Raw genomic sequence first — 17,263 nt, 5'->3', positions numbered from 1 at the left:
AAAAAAACACATGCCTCACACACACACAAAAAAAGTGTGTGTATATATATATATATATATATATATATATATATATATATATATATATATATATATATAAAGACCCAATGGGGAACAGTAACAGAAATCATCCGGCTGAGGAGAGCCAACAAAAAAAAAAAGGGGAGGCTCATACACGAATGCCCTTAGGACGAGTGATCTTTCGCTGAATGCTGACTCTTGCCAATTACAAACCGCCCACATCCCACTTGTTGTTAAGAGTAATTAGTCAGGGCCTGCCCGTTTTCCGGGAAGGTCTGGGGAGATGAGAGAAATGTGCTACAGGTCAGTCAGCTCAGTAGAGGGTTCAGTGCTTTGAGAGCCCCACTCCATTCAGCTCCTCACTCGGAAATGCGTGGGCTGCACTGAAGTGGAGTAATGGAGCGAAGGTGCAGCACGCTCGACGCCCTCGAGGTCAGCCATGATCATCATCAGACAAGAACCATAAAGGATAAAAACAAACACGCCCGATCACCGCGAGGGCTTTTTATTCCATTTATTAGCTGCAGTCTACGTCAGAGAGATGACGAGTTCGATATGTCAGCGGGGTAGTAGAAAATGATCTACCTTGACATGTAAAATGCGGTTCGCTCTCCCGATACCCGCTGTTGCTGTAAATGTGATAATTGTGGAACAATGACCTGATGTCGGATATATATATATATGTATGTTTTGGAGATAATTATTATGTTAAGCAAATTATAAGAACAGAAATGAGGGTGGGCATGGGGGTAACGGGTTGGTGGGGTGGTTAGCAATGTAGAATACAGAATTTGGGGATTGAACGCCTGCCTTTTCAAAACACAATCCCACCCACAGCGCAAAAAAAAAAAAAAAAAAATCAAAAAATCCCTATCATAGCAAACAGGGAAAGGAGAACACCTTTCAGAGCAAAAGTTTGTGAACTCTTTATTCAGCTTGTGTTATTTTTGGAGAGTTTTTGTGAGTCATTATGTGTTCATTATCTTGATTAGATTTTCAAACAACCTTTCTAGATCCTTTGGTCATGCGCTTGTTAAGCTCACAGAAAAAGTTGAAATAAAATTTGGATTTTTAAACAACATTAAGAGCTTTCATTGTGGTGTTCAATACTTTCCACGTCTAAAGCCCACAAAGTAGAAGAGACGAGTACAATGACAATAAAACTGAAAACAAAAAAAAAGAAAATCATTATTCTTTACCCTGAGGAATTACCAACAAGAAACCTTTTCTTGTTCGGATCCAAGGGATTACCGAGATGACCTGAGTTCCATCCAAGTTTAATCAAATTAAACTTAAGTTGAACTACTTCAGCTTAATAGTTCACAACTTGCCAGAAGTTATTGTTTGAGGAATCCAATAAAACAATATAATCTGCTGGAAAAACCCACACTTTAAAAAACAGACAATGCATTAACACCATGACTATGTCCTACGATCCTGTCAACGGTCACTACAAACAGGACTGGTCACTGCAGTGGGAGCACAAGTCTAAGTTTGTGCAGGTCGTATTCCCAGAGCTGAGCAGTGTTGACAGAACTGTTCAATAAGATCACTGTTACTTTAGATGTACGGTTACAACATAACCCTTTGGAGTTAGCTCAACATCCCCCACACAGACTGATTGGCAGAGAGTCTTTTCCAGTACCACAAAAAACTGAACTGATAATCAAACTTTCATGGTCCTGGCAACTTTGCAAGGGTGAAGATCTGGTAAATTTCTTTAGTGGTAAGGGTGAAAGTTCAACATTCAGTTAGAGCTTAATTATCAACACCGTAGAGTAAAATTTGAAGAAGGACTAGAAAGCAGACTCTAGTCCACCTTAAAAAAAAAACAAACAAAAAAAGACTAAACCATCAGCCACTCCACAGATGTAATCTTAGTCTTCCATGCAAAAGAATAATAATAATAATAAAAAAACACTCAAACTCTAAACTTATCAAGGTTAGTCTCTTGGGATAAACCTCATCATTGCTTGGATGGGCATCATAGTCCCCTCAAGCAATAAGGGAATCGCCAGATGAAAGAAGGCCAAATAATCCGAGCTGCTGTTCAGTGCATAAGCAAACTCACAACACATAAACCCTGCCGGAGTATTACCAGGCTCCCCACATCAACCGGGAACTTTGTCCCTGGAGAATGTCCCAAAAGGACAGGGGTATACCCTGAAGTAGGATAAGGTTCTGTCTTTTTCCAGGAGTGCCAAAACTGAGTGTGAGCCAACAATTTTTGGTCGATATCCCTTGACATCAGACACCATCTTCAGCTCATTTGCCATGGGGGTGGGGGGGTGGGGGGGGGTGAAATTGTCCCTTGAGCCAGATTTTGCCACAAGAAATGGGCACATTTAGTCCCCCGAACCTGGAACATCCACAAAAGGTCTGCTTCCAGGAGTGTGTCCCAGTTTCTTTCTTTTTTCTTTTTCCCCTCAATTTTGCTTCTAGTTTGACCTGTCTCCAAAGGTTAATTTGCCTTTGGAGACACCACTTTTGACCCAATTGAAGTCAAAGACCACACAGACACTAGGATCATGTAATCACCTACAGATTCTACAGATTAGTACTGAAGCAATCAAAATACAACAAAAACTGATGAGGATAATGAGATATTTTGGAATTATTTGGATACACTGACAAAGAAACAAATGTTACTCACATTTACGTCTAAGGTACAACCAAGAAAGCCAAAAAATAAGATATATATATATATAATTACTCCAAAATAGAGAACGTGTTACATCAACACTCATTTCAGAGGAAGCAGCTGTAACAAAAGTGGTGTCACCTGGCTGTGACCTGCTGTCATCACATGATAAATACCTGCCGGTGGTTGTGGTCGGCTCGAACATAACAGGCACTTTGGGACACTGTTGAGAGCTTTGCTTCGGCCTGCTGCGAGGCGCTGGCTTCCACCGTTTGTCCCTGTTGACCTGTCTATTCAACATACTTACTCCATTTAAACACGGCAGATGGTGAGGGGTCACTCGTGTGCAAAGCAGGTCGTTAAAACCAAATCTCAAGGAGCCACAAGAACCATCTCAGATCCTTAGGGTGTTATTGGGGCAGGCGAGATAAATGCCCGGTCTTCAAATGTTTCTTTCCAGTGCTTTTTTTTTTTTAGGTGATGTTTGAGCTTCTGCTGTACTTGCTTGTGGCCTGCGTGTGGGAGAGGAATGCATTAGCATCATTGTGAGCAATTTCTAGTCACCCATCAAAATGTGGCTGTCTGGTAATTGTTGTTTAATTGGCGCTGAAATGTTGTTTTCTGACTTGACAAGTTACAAAGAACAACCAGCGGGGAGCTGCTATTTGTTTTTTTTGTTTTGTTTTTTTTAAAGAAACCACATTTGATTGCTTTTATAACTTGATAAGTTTAATTATCTGTTTTATGGAAATGTTTCACAAACTATGGTTGGGGATTTTATTTCAGAAATTACCACATATTTTGGTTTTCTCTGTTTGCTTTTAGGGGCAACTAAACCCAAGGGTATAAACAAGGATACAGTTTGCTTTGAACGCTTCGGTTCCACAGGGACCAAATGTATCTGTAACTGAGACAGCAATTCCTCAAAGAGTACCAAGTATGTTTTCTTCTTCGTTATTATTTTGACAAAACAAAATGCTTCTGCTTCCTCAGTGCCTAGTAATGACTGTGGACAATCCGTCCACACCCACTCACCCACCCCTCTTGAAACAAGACAGCATGTTATGTTGTGTCAAAATCAAAACTCAGACTCCCAGTCATTGCGTCTCTCTCATCTCAGCTGGTGGACTCTTTATCTCTTCCTGCATCCCAATATCTCTCTATCCTCCTCTCTCTGTCACCCCCTTACTTTTATCGAGGCAGTGAAGACCCCCTGGGACGCTCTGATCTCCAGTGCACATCCTGAAGAATTAATGACTTCTAATGTACCAGTTAATGCAGAGAAGGCGGAACATCCATCATAACTGACAATTTAATGGCGCTTTCATAGATGGGCCACTCACATCTCTCCCATTCTCCTTCAACATTTCCCCCCCCGCCCCTCTTCCTCTTACTTGCTAACACATGCTTTTAGGTATATAGCAAATGCACGAGGCGGACTCTTGCTGACTTTATGCTAAACGGTTCTAAAATGCTCGCTCTGAAGGAGAGCATGCTTTGAATGCAAACAGTTGACATTTCTGTGGCAAGTTCGAACGCAGACAAAGCAGGAACAGGGTAAAGAGTTTTGGGGCGACGAGTTCCCTTTTTTTATTTAGTGTTTTTCACAGAGGGATGGAGGTTATTTGTAGTTGCAGACACTCCATGCTTGTGGAAGAAAGAATATCTGGTAAAATACGACCAAAATAAAGAGAGCTGCTTCCTATGGAGGAAAACAACTTGAATAAACCATCCAGAGGATGAGACGTGATGATAACTGCATCATGCTAACCCTAAGCATTCAACTAGAGATACTTTGAAGCAGTTAAGGTCAAAACCAACGGATGTGTGATAATGGGTACAGTGAAAGTCCAGATCTAAATCCAACTGATAATCTGAGACAGGACATGAACATTGCTATTCACCAACACTCTTCATCCAATCTGATTGAGCTATAGATGTTTTGTAAAAAACATAAAATAAAATAAAGAATATGTAAAAACTTCAACCTGAGTTACGTGAGCAAAGATGGCAGAAAAACCAAAAAGGCCTGCATCTTCAGTTGCAGCAACTGCTCACAAGCATTTTGTAAAAAAAAAATTTGAAAGAGCTTTCATGTGTTATGAAACAATAAAGAAAAAAACTCCCAGAGAAACTAATTAGTGAGGAAGAACTGGCTTTTAAAGTTTGATTTCTAACTGAAAACTAGGTTAAATACAGTCTGGGTACTCGACACCTTTTTTTAGCTTTCAATAAGCTTATATTCTGCCGAGAACAAAAATGTCAAAAAGCCTTTGCAATTTGCACAACGGCATAAAAGAGATTCTGAAATGTCACTTTGGACTAAACGCCCAAAATTTGGCCCATAGTATGTCGACGTTTGGCTATATTTAATATTTTATATGATCATATAAAAACGTAAACATGCTGAGTACACCAAGCTTATTGAGGGGAGGAAATATTCACCAAGATGCTCTACAAAATGATCAAAAGTCAATAAAATGCTTGGTTGTTTATTAAAAGTTATACATGGAGTGTCATCAGAGTGCACACACACATTCACACATGCACGCACACACACACACACACACACACACACACACACACACACACACAGAGCAGTCTGGATGTGAGACTCAAAGTACTTCCTCTTGCCTGAAGCAACAGAAGCCAAATAACACCACCACGCAAAACCGGGAGTCATCATATCTCACAGAAACTGGTGTTTACAACCAAGTTTAGACCCCAAATCTAACAACTTCAGAGAAACCTCCATTTGTTGTCACAAGCTGAACTGGTTGATGCAATGATTAACAAAGTCATGAATTTAGATAACTAAGTAATGCCTTTTTTTTATCAATAATAAATGGCTCTGGACCAAAAATATTTTATTTGCTTTTTTAAAAAAAATACTTTTCCTATCCCCTCATCAGGTATCTCGCTTTTTTAGACTTGGAAGTTTGCTAAATATAAATGCTGCTTTGCATTCTTACCTCTTATCAACCTTTAACATTTCTCACCATTCAGTAAAAACCTGACATACAAAGTTCAGCCTACTCTAATAATATGCTTTTTTCCCCTTCCCCTTTATGTTCTGTGAGGCTATAAAAATAATCCTCAACAGACATGCAAGATTAAGTCAACGTCTGAGGTATTAAAGGACACATAATTTCTTGCCGCCTTTGCTCTACAGTCTTGTAGCTAATTCTCGAAAATACAAAAAGAAATACAATTCATATGTAGTGCAGACTCATTTTGTATTATTTGGTTTATAAGTGTGGCAATCTCATCTTTCGGCGTCCTCATTAAACAGGTATAAGGCACCTTACCATCAAGCTGCTCTAATGCAGATAATTGTCAGTGAAGAGAGAAAAGCTTGGCTGCAAAGCCTCTCTGACTTGATATAGAAGCCCAGTATTTCTGGGAACAGATTGCACAGGCAGCTAATGTCCCTTTCAACATGTCTAAAATTATGTTCAGTGAACTGTCCAATCAATGGGATGGTCCAGTGATGGGAGACCGGGCCACCTTCCAGCCAAGTGGCTTTGTGGTTCATAATGGCGAGCTAAATTCATTGCAGCTGGAGGATGACAAAAACAGATAGCTTTCACTTCGCTGTTTCCTGACGGAACAAACAGAATCTAAGTGTTGGAGGAAAGGAAAAGAGCCATTATTACACAGCGGCAGTCAGTGTACTCAGACCGCTGCCCTGAAAAAGTTAGAAGACATCACGAAAATGGCAGAAAGTGCAAAAGATACAGATCTAAAACACAAAGAGATGGCAATGCCTCTTCTTTGGCCCTATGAAAAAAATAATGACTGAGGACTATTTACATGACAAGTGGGGATAAATTTGTATGTTGGCAAAGATTAAATATGAAACTAATGATTTGAATCAGCAGTGTGTAACTCTAAGAAAAAAAAAGATACATATATGTTTTTAACCTATTTGTTAAAAGTGACAGTATGTGAAGAAACTGAGCTTCTCTACCTCCTGTCATCTAAACAATTACACCGTCAGAAACAACCAATCAGAGCCAGGAGCAGGGTCTTAGTGCTATCAATCACCCATGTGTATGCACTCCTGGTTCACAGCTGGTTCACCACAACAGAGCCTGACATGAATGCTCAGGCTAGTTAGCATGGCCATCAATGATGGTGGATAAACACTTTTCCTAGAACGGAAAACCGTTTCAGAAAACTGTTGTTTTTCTGAGTTTAACACATTTAGCAGCACACACACAATGTTGATTGACAGCGCGGAGATCCTCCTCCTGGCTCTCATTGGCTGCTTATGACAGGGAGTGATGCATTTCTTCAGATGGCAATATTAGCACTGGGAGGAGGTGCAGGAGCTTGATATTTTTCACAGATTATCTGTGTCATATTATACTGTCACAACATTTATAACAATTATATAACAAACATAATTTTTTTGTAAAAGTTGCATACTGAGGCTTTAAGACAAACACCAAAAGATAAAAGTATCCCATCTGAGGAGCAAACCTGATTCTGATGTTCTAAAACATGTGTGCAAATAATTTCCAGTCCAACTAGCAGGCACTCTGAGTCTGATCTATAAATATTATAGAAGCAAATCCTTATTGGTAACTTGCTGCATTGCCTTACCTTTTTTTTCTTGTAAGCAATTGTTTGATGTAAACACTGCATTTTTAAAAGCCATTTTCCTGCAAAAATAAAAACCAAGTAACGTTACATTTGTGTAAAAAAAACATAAAACAAATCCGTTGTGTTCCATCTCTACGTGAAAGCAAACACTGCCGAGATGTTTACATAAAGGCGACTAATAATGGGTGCTTTTTGTGAATCTGTTAGCCTACTTCGTGTTGTCAGACAGGTTTGTTAAAGGGATTTTTTTACAGTTACTTTTTCTTTTGACTTCGTAAACGAAAACCTCAATATATTAATCACAATTCTAGACTTAGACTCGTTACAGTTGCACTATAATAAATCATCCTGTTAACATTTTGCTGCTGAAATATTCGCTGTACCCTGGCCTCGGTGTTTCTAATGACAATGGTGCGTAAACAATGTCTCTGCTGAATTGCTTTGTGTTGTTCATCCAAATTACATTTAAATTTTCGTAAAATTGTTTTGTTTCAAAAGTCCAAGGATGTAAAATAAGAACCTGAGCCAGGTGCGGATTCATCGTGTTTGCTTTCTATATTTTTTTAGAAGTCTTTGGATTTTTAAAAAAATTATTATTCAGGAAGGAACTACACTGAGTTGTCAGTCATACTCGTATGTCTCGGAGGACAACCGGATGCCTAGTCAGTCAGCGGTAAGTTACGCAAAAAAAAAAAAAAACACAAGAAAGATAGAAAAGCCAGACATTGTAGGCGACCAGGTGTGAAGTTGCCGTGTGAGGCCCTGTAGGCAGTTTATTCTGATGCAACATGTGGTATGTATCTTCCAAGGCTGATGTAACTTGAGCAAAGAAAGATTTTCAAAACAACTCTAACCAATATTATTGATACATATACGGTATGGGAAATTGATCAATAAATACAAATAAAGCAAAAGCTGTAAATGTAGAAACAAATAATTGATTTATCAGGGAGTTTTTTATTCTTATTTTTTTTTACAGCACAATAAAAATAAAAATAAAAACAACTTGTCAAAAAAAAAAATGCATTCAGTGTTGTTGGCTCTCTGGGTTTTGGCGAACACATATAAAACCAACTGGGTCATCTCCTCACAAAAACAGGCATGCAGCCTGAAAAGTAATTTAGGATGCAACCCCAACTTCTGGTGGCCTGTGAAGCTCAGCTACTTTATAAATAAATGTGACTCATAAAAAAGGTAGGCAAAATCAAAAACAAAAACAAATCTGCACAGTCAAAATCTACCCTAAAAAATATTTTTTTTTTGTTGGCATACCAAACCATAAAGAACAACCGTTTTGATTTCAACTGACTTTCCCATCTCAGTGGCCTGGTCATTGCCTTCCCATACATACACAATTCGATTCTCATCACTCTTCACTGCTCTGTCTAGGCTTTCACACATTGAAGTGGATTTGTCCAGTAGGATTTCAAGGTTGTTCCAAGGTTATTTGCTTTGGGGTTAGCAGGAATGCCAATGTTGACATGGCTAACTATTGTTTTAAAACCCTTATACCTTTATGTGAGTGATGGGTGTATTCTAATATGCTTTTTATTCTAAAAAGTAAAATAGAATATTCTTTTTATTTAGTTATTCTGACTAAATAAAAAGATAGAAAACTTTTTATTTCCAGAAGTTTGTCTATCTGGAAAAACTTTTTATGTTTTCAATTCTCCGCTTGTGTCACAAAAGAAGATGGCTGCTGATGCACTTCCTCTGCTATTTACTGTGTAATAACCATCGGTTTCTGTGTAAATAATCTAGTGCAAACCATAACAAACATGGATTTTTGCAAGGTGGTGGAATTTCACTTTGGAGCACCTAATCTGGATTTACACTTATAGAATATGCCAAGAGAGTTACATGCTGGAGCTTGGTCAATAAATGCCTTCACACTTTTAAACACAATATCAGTTCAGAAATCCTAAGCTATCCCTTTAATCGTGGCTGATACTTATTTTGTTGTATCAGATTAATCTTTTACAAGGTTAACCAGGTCGGAAGTAGAAGACAAACGTGTAAAGTGCTGACCAGACACATGAGCGGCTGAAAAAAAATCTTGGTCATTATACATCAGCAAGCATATCGTATTGCAGACTATCGAATATGCAGTAACAGGGCTTGCATTAAATAGGAAACATTATAGCCGCTTTTCAGATCTTTATTTTAGTCCCAATTGCTCTGGATTCCACTTTTAGGGGTGAAGGCCCCTACTTCTTTTACTTCTAACCGGATTCCGCTGGAATATCAAGTTGTCGCGGGCGCTTGTTTTCCTTCCATTTTTAAGCAGCAGCCGAAAAATAATATGAAGCCCTTTGTGCTTGGCACACAGAAAATATAATAAAAAGGAAGCAGACATTTGTGTGTTTTTGTCCCCATTTTACTTGCAAAGCAGCAATCTGAAGTCAAATAGCCGTCGGTAACCAGCGGCTGATGTTTAGCACAACCTCATTTAATTCCTTTATTTTTTTTTTTCTCCCCTCGGTGAGCTCTCTGCTTCAGAAATCACAGGAAATTGATTCCATTATCTGCATCACTTTTCCTCTGTGCGCAGCACCTGCATATGAAAACGCTACGCACCCGCCATCTTAACATCTCTGCCATTGAAGTGACATTACTATTGTCATGGCAACAAACTCCCATCTCCGCTAGAGAAACTAGAAAGCGAGACAGGTTCATTTCTAAATCACCTTTCATAAACCAGGCAATACTGAGAGCTCTAGCTTAGGCAGAAAAAAATGGGCTGGTGAAAAGGCGCAAAAGACAACAGGCAGAGGGGCTTGAAAGAAAGAAAGAAAAAGAAGAAAGACAATGTGAAAGTTGGCAAAAACACTTCTACATTGGGATTAAGTGAACACCTCAGTTTCCAATTAAAAAGAACTGAAAACTGAAGCTCCTCAAGTGTTCAAGCATCAGTTATTCAAAAGTGTAAATTATCTTCTGATGCAGCGACTTGCAAAAGTATTCATACCTTTCTGACTTTCCACATTTTTGTCCCTTTACAGTCACAGACATCAATGCATTATGCTTAGACTTTGGTCAATAGAGCCACAGAATTTAGAGCCTGATTGTGACAGAAGAAAATTGAGACAGTGATGTATTTCTTACAAAAATAAAATATAAACAGCCAAGTGATCTGGATTAAATTCAGCTTCTGTGAGCCAATAGTTTAGAGAGTAACGTTTTTCTCCAGTCACAGCTGAAAGTCAGTCTGTGTCTAAAAGTCTAGAGACTCAAGTTGAGTCAGACTGAATGGGGGGCATCTATAAGGACTTTAACTATTCCATTCGACCAACTAAAGAAGCTTTGATATTGTGTTTGGACTTTTTGTCCAGCTGAAAGGTGAAACTCTGCTTCAGTCTCGAGTCTTTTGCAGCCTCTGCCCAGCGCTAGCTCTACTTAGCATGATGCAGGTACAAATGTAACTAAATTTTAACAACAAAGAATAATCGGCACAATTCAAAACGCCACGGTAGGAGTTATAATTGACATTTAATACGAAATTTGGCAGTTACGTCTTCGAAATACCTCCCTGCTGATCATTTTGCTGCCGCCCGCATATTTTTGTCTACATCTGTCACAGAAAGGGCCGAGTGCGAGCGGAACAAAAGGGCTTTTGATGTGCCCGTACTCAAGGACATCAGCACAGCACCTTGCAAAATCTAATTTCCGAGGTGTGAAATCTCCTCATTCTCTCCCGTGATAGCTACATTTCATAGCAAGAGCTAATTATGGGAGCTGTAATTTCTTCGAGCACTCAAGTCATCAGCCAGCGAAAATACAGAGCACCTCACAGAATGACACGGTATAATTAGTCTGGCAAAAACAAATGACTTTTAAGATATTGGTCATTATATTGATGATGATTTATTTTTTTTGTCTGGATGAGTGGGAGACTTGTTTTTATTGTCTATTTCTTTGCATGCGGATGCCATTTGGGGATACCAAAATGTTTCCATCTCCCTTAATATTCTTTGCATGATGTGCTTTTAACCAGTGCAGCTGCTGCTGTTCTTACAGAACAGCAGAACATATAAAATAAATAAATAACCAGAAGACTTGTACCAACAGTTTACTCGTAAAAAAAAAACAAACAAACACCCTTTTGACATTGTCTTCTTAAAAAGAGGGCCTGGACAAATTTAAGATTCACTGGAGTTGCAATCTGCATGCTAAGGCCCATCAATTTTTCATGGCTCTCACACTATGAGCACTCGCAGCCAAAGGGGGGTAATGCAAAATTGATTTGTGTATTAAAACTGCTTAGCCAAGCAGGCATCACTGGGAAATGTAGTGATTATCCCTTTGGGAACTTGAGAAGGCCACGCGTTGCCAAAAATGATTGGAAGGAAGATTCCTCGTTCAATATTTAAAGAATAACTGTGATTTATTTTAGAGGGGAAAAAAAAAATAGAAAATACAAAACAGGGTGGCATTTCAAGGCTTCCGCTGGGAGGAATAAATTATTTTCGGCATTTTCTCTTTAATAATGTAAAGCCGCTAAAGGATGGAGCGCATAAACACATTTTATCAATGCATAACAAAAACATCGATAATCTTCCTGACAAAGTCGTGTCAGCGTCACAACAAATGATGTCGACCGCAAATGGAGTCGAGTTCACGAGAAATAAAGCCTGGCAGTAATGTCACAAGCGATGGAACACCATTTATTATTGAAGCGGCGCCATTGATCTCACGACTGTTGTTTTAGTAATGCAGGTAGGAATCAAGCTGAGGACATTAATGTGATGCCACAGACTTTGACGCCTACAGGGGGGTCACCATGATGCATCCTCGGTGGCTTGAGGATTGTTTTTTTTTAACCAACAAAGAAAAAACTTAAGTTTTATTTAATCATGTAGTATAATTTGTTTTAGAACTTTAGCTAAATTCTAAGCTTACTTATTCCAAAATTTATAAGATTTTTATGTTACACCAAGAGAATGAATGTTATATTAACTTGATTTAATAAAATAAAACAAACATATTATTTTCAACTTATTTTTTCCTTCTCCACCAAAGTTAAAAATTGTTACAAAAATGTGTCCTTCTATAAATGTTTAATTAATAATTTAAATCGCTAAGAGGAATCCAAATCAAGACGGGCCTGTTTTAAAAAGCGATTGCCCCTTTAACCTAATTACAGGTTCTGCTGCTCATCAATCGTAGTTGCTTGCTATGATTCCTCTACAACTGCTGTGGGGTTAATTTTGGCCCATTTTTTTTCAGAGACTGGTTTCAGTTCACCTACATGCGAAGGTCATTAACCCACATTTGTGTATTAAAAACGTCTCAACTGGTCTGATGTAATATTGTAATCTTAAATCTCCTGCTTTCATTAACTCAAATCATCATAATTAACATAACTAAGGGCTTGAAAACCATCAGCCTGGTTGTTAATAAGCCATATAATGTGTTTAGCTGAGGTTAATTGAAATAGATTTAACTTTTCAACAATAATATGATTTATTATGGGTCTGTATGTACTTATGTCATCTGTTTCACCTCAAACTGAAATGTCTGTGTCGGTGGAATACAGCCATATGTAATAGGATAATCACAATGTTCCAGCCGTCGTTACATTGTTCTTTTGAGTCAAATGAATTATGTAGCTTTATCTTGGTTGAGTCTGCCGGCTGTCACTTTAAACCAGAAGCAATCTACTGTAAACAGGTGTTGATTATTTAACTTGCCAGAAAATGTGAGCTATGTATGAGTTTAAAACTGCTAAAACTGAGCAGGAACAATCTGAAAAGCTCAGCATCCGTCCTCAACAAAACTCCGTTTACAGACTTGTTCTAAAATGGGGGGGGGGGGAAAGAAGCACTTCCACCAGTTTTGAAGTTATACCTGGGTAAGTTGTACTTACCCTTTTTAGCTGTGAGAAATTCCAGATGGGCAGCAGAACCTGCGCAATCCAAGCAAACAAACCATATTTCAAAGAGACTTGTCTCAAATCATTTCTAACACCGGTAAAAGTTGTAATTAAAAGGCAGAAGAAAGTTTATTTTTGCTGGTATATTTATGCATTACTACATGCTTTCTATGTTTCGTTTTTTTGTTTTTTTAAATCAGACATGCTAGCACAATGACTAAAAAGAAAAGGCATTCAACATTTGTGAGATCATACCATCAATCAATAATGTTTTACGCCTGACTAAAAGCTTCTCACACGAATGCCACAAATCAGTGGTGCTGACATTGATGTATGATTTATCATGTTTCATTTAATGGAAAACTCACCCTCACCCCTCAGGCTGTCTTGGTTGTAACAAAGAGGTTCGGTTTCTCAGAAGGCACTTTATTCAACAGGGTAAAAAACTGCCTTTTTTTTTTTTTTTTCTTCCTGCTCCTAACAGAATTACCCATGTCAGCTCTGAATTTACAAATGCCTACTTTTGTAAAATAACCTTGCCCGACTTGCACAGAAACACCACTAGCACATACATATTTATCAAAGCGCGTCAGTAGGGGTCATCAAATGAGCAGCGCAGTTCTCGTCCAGCTTCCCTTCCCGTTTAAACAAAGTACGTCCTTGAGTGTCAGAGGAGGCGAGTGTACCTGCACTTGTAGAATATTTACCAGTCCCTCATTTGGCAGTGTGAACCATTTTCAAAAGGAATCCCTAATGTGGCAAAATGAGCTTAAGTTACAAGCTCTGTGTGCTGAGATGACAAGAACAGAATTGTTTTCCAGGTATTCCTGGATTGTTCATCAGAAGGATTAAAAATTTACCTTTTTTTTTTTGCTTATTGATGTTCTCTGACAATATATATATATATATATATAGTGTCATTTGGCAAAAAAAAAAGCTTTTAAAGAGGCTGGAATTTGCCTTTTTTTTTTTTTTTTGTATTCTCAAAATTCACAATGTTCCCGCAAATTATACCCCCATCAGCTCACCCTCCCACATCATGCTTTGACAAGTCTTCAGCTATGAAAAGCACTTAAAGGTCATTTTTAACCCGTGATATGAAAAAAAAAAAAGCAGCTTAACTCCGATAAAAGTTCCTTAATCATTATTTGCAAAAAAAAAAAAAAAAAAAGGAAAGAAAAGAGCCTTCTCGTGCTATTGTAGCTGCCAAACAAGTGGTGAGTCATCATTGGTTAATGGTCAGCTCAACGAGCTGCAGCTCAAAACAAATGGAACGCCATTTCTTGATTATTGCCGGTGTCGCGTAAGCTTAATTTAGCGGCGACCTGCGTGTCAAAACATGTCCTCCGCTGAAGGCCACCCGGGGAAGTTGAACAGAGACTGAACTGATTTGGTGGGCTGCTGCAGGAACAAGAAGCGTCGGAATATGACATTATTTACCAGTTAATTAGATCGGACGCATGCGTCCGCGCAAAGTCCTTAAATGATGTGGGCGTAAAATCAACTCTAGGAATAAAACTGCTGGAAAGTTCCAGCAAATGCAACGATTCACGCCTCTCCCCTCCACTCTCGGGTCTTCTGATGCCGTCTCGTTTCGGCCGAGGCAGAGAGAAGGAAGCTTCTTTTTGCCGTCTGCAAAAGAACGGCAACCTGTGGTTGAGAATATGACTGGAAATGGCAGCGCAGCTTTCTTATCCACGTTTGAAAAGCAGCCGCTGACCTTTACGACTGAGAGCCGAAACATGTTGTGTGCTGCATCTGGGCTTTGCACCTGGCAAGCACTGTGCTTTTCAGCGATTATGGAAATATTTGTGAATGCCTCCACCTGGGGTGGGGGGAGGGGAAGGACCCCAGGGAGTATTTACCGGGCACGCCTTCAAGGCTTTCCCGACAACCCAGCTCACATTTTGGTGTAGCATTCCTACTTGCATGGCTTCAGAAGGTGTCTCATTGCCTGTGATTTTGCAATTAAATCAATTTTTTCTGTTATTTTGAATACTATTTTGCTGCTGTTCACGTCCTACAAGAAGGGTAAACCACAAAAGATAATGGCGGCTGTTCACACGGAGTTGTAGCCAACCGTATTAATGGACAGTTTAGTGGCGGGAAAAGTGTGACGTAAAAAAATAAGCGCGGAAGCAACAGAGAAAAGCATAGCCTTGTGGGACAATTGTGGAATGAAACCCCATCGAGAGTGTGAGGACATGGGCTACAAATCTGCCAGGCAGTTTTGGAGATCTTCATGCTTCCTTTGGCAGACGAGAGACGTTGATTTAAATTTTAAAGCAGAACCTGGTGCCCGGCAGACAACCACAACCACGGCCATCGTTACCGACAACGGCATAAATGTACCGTAATTTCCGGACTAGAAGCCACTACCTTTTCCACATGCTTTAAACGTGGCGGTTTAAGCTTTTTAACAACGTCTGAACTGCTGCGTGATGAAGAGGACAGCACAAGCTCAGGAGTGAGATGAAAGTGTTATTCGGAGTGACAACGAAAGAGAGACTGGAAGAAGTGTGTGTGTGCGCGCGTTTGTTTGTAATACCTTGTGGTGACGATTTTCCTGACATATACTACGTTGTGGGGACCAATCGCTCCTCATGGGGACCGGAGCCTGGTCCCCACGAGGGGAAACCCTGTTTTTGGGTCAGGGGTCAGATTTAGGGCTAAGGTATGAATTGAGTTTTGGGTAGGGTTAGGGTTAGGTATGTGATGGATAGGGTTAGGAAAAGGGTAAAGGTAATGTTTAGGCTGTAGAAATGAATGGAAGTCAATGGAAAGTCCCCACAAAGATAGCAACACAAACACGTGTGTGTGTGTGTGTGTGTGTGTGTGTGTGTGTGTGTGTGTGTGTGTGTGAGGCCGCGGTCGCCTGCGGGACATCGTTGGACGGCACACACGAAAACCATCACCACACCTGACTCACACAAACACAAACACGTCCCCCAACGCACATCACATCACCTGCACAATGTAACTCACCCACACATATCATGTCACATGGGTGCAGTTGTTAATAATAACAATAACAATAATAATAATAATATTACTAGCAGAATAATCAATCCTGCTAACAATGCAGACTTGATGAAGGCCACTTTTTAAGGCATCTTTGGCCTCATTAATCCTTGATCTCTTTGTTGACGTGCTGCATCCGTGTAGGACTTCATGTAAAATGAGCCAAGGTCAAATATAGAGAGAAACCACATCACAATTGTACTGTGACATATGGAAAAACTAAGCTCTAGATTTTCATCAGCTGTAAGCCAAAATGATCGAAGTGAAAACGCAAATGCTTGAAATACGTCCCTCTGTGTGAAGTTAAATTAACGTTACGAGGAGGATCTGTACAATACGTTGAAACACCCTCGACAATATGCGCAAATCCTTTCAAGTTTCTTAAGCTACGCTTAGAAAGAGGGAAAAATACATAAAAGTAACAAAAATATGTTTTACAGCTGTCTAGCTGCAATTTAAAAACATAGAGCTAGCATTAAATGACAAGAAAAAAACTGTTTACTAAAATTTCACCAACATCAGTAACCGAATAAAGAGAATGCAGATTTTTAAGGTTTATTCTATGCATTTACTTTTAAGCAAAAAAAAAAAAGAAAAAAAAAAAAGAAAAGGACACATTCACACTCTTGAGCCGTGATGCAAATGTAATTTTTTTTTCTTTTTCCAACCGTCGGGCTGCAAAGACAGATCTGTAAGTGCACTATCTCCAGAACGTGGGAGGATCTTATCTAACCTTTCCTGCCTCATGAAAAATTCAGCATCCTGGCCACCAATCTCCGCTGTCTCAGGATGTTATGTCCGATACGGAGACGGGGCTGCTGGGAAGAGAAGAGGAAATTATTTTGGACTCCAGCACTGTATGATCAGTGATATCAAGGCAAAAAGACCTCATTCAGTCTTATATCTTAAAGCACCCTTTGCAGCGCGGCAGTCGGATTTCATCGACCGTGCGGTGTGTGTGTGTGTGCGAGGCCTCGGGTTTGTGATGGGGCTTTGTGATAGGGGTGGCAGGTTATATAACGATGGGGGGGGGAGGGAGTGGCACGGAGGGGTTGGTGGGGGTGCAGACGAGTTGAGCGGCAGACCGTGGCTTGACAGCT

The sequence above is a fragment of the Poecilia latipinna genome, unplaced genomic scaffold (genome assembly GCF_001443285.1).
Source record: "Poecilia latipinna isolate Pla-1442-1.1 unplaced genomic scaffold, P_latipinna-1.0 Scaffold102, whole genome shotgun sequence".
Taxonomy (NCBI): domain Eukaryota; kingdom Metazoa; phylum Chordata; class Actinopteri; order Cyprinodontiformes; family Poeciliidae; genus Poecilia; species Poecilia latipinna.
Note: the sequence above shows the minus strand (reverse complement) of the source record.